This window comes from Penaeus monodon, chromosome 31 (assembly GCF_015228065.2).
Source record: "Penaeus monodon isolate SGIC_2016 chromosome 31, NSTDA_Pmon_1, whole genome shotgun sequence".
NCBI classification, from domain to species: Eukaryota; Metazoa; Arthropoda; class Malacostraca; order Decapoda; family Penaeidae; genus Penaeus; species Penaeus monodon.
The window spans coordinates 12911685-12912042 of record NC_051416.1 but is presented as its reverse complement, the minus strand read 5'-3'; the positions used below and the strand labels follow the sequence as shown (position 1 = coordinate 12912042).

The 358-nt window shown below is 49.4% G+C and overlaps 1 protein-coding gene across 1 annotated transcript in view; it reads right to left on the bottom strand.

The window, feature by feature from the left end:
* Window positions 1-358, bottom strand: part of LOC119593038 — a gene marked incomplete in the record, with an annotated part of 43788 nt that overhangs the window by 36034 nt on the left and 7396 nt on the right.

Here is a 358-nt window from a genome sequence, read left to right as displayed (position 1 = left end):
GCAAACAGCCAGAGGAAAAGGGACGTTGAATAAGAACAGCGAGATGAAAGAGGAAGATGAACAGGAATTGATGAGAAAGTGTCACTTGCTGGAGCTCTGGCAACGGGGCGAGGCAGCGTTATGCCATACGTGTGCCGTTAAGCTGAAATTATTACACGAAAGCCAGTCGCTGGGAAAACGAAAACAGAGAGGAACGAGGGTTGGGAGGGAAGAAGAGGAGAAAGACAGAAAGGGAGAAAGAAAGGAGATGGAGAAATATAGACAGATACATAGATATACTGGGCGTGGGGGCGGAGATGGAAAAAAGAGATGAAGAAAGGAGGGGGGAAAGGAGAAGGGGGAAGGGGGAAGGGAGGGG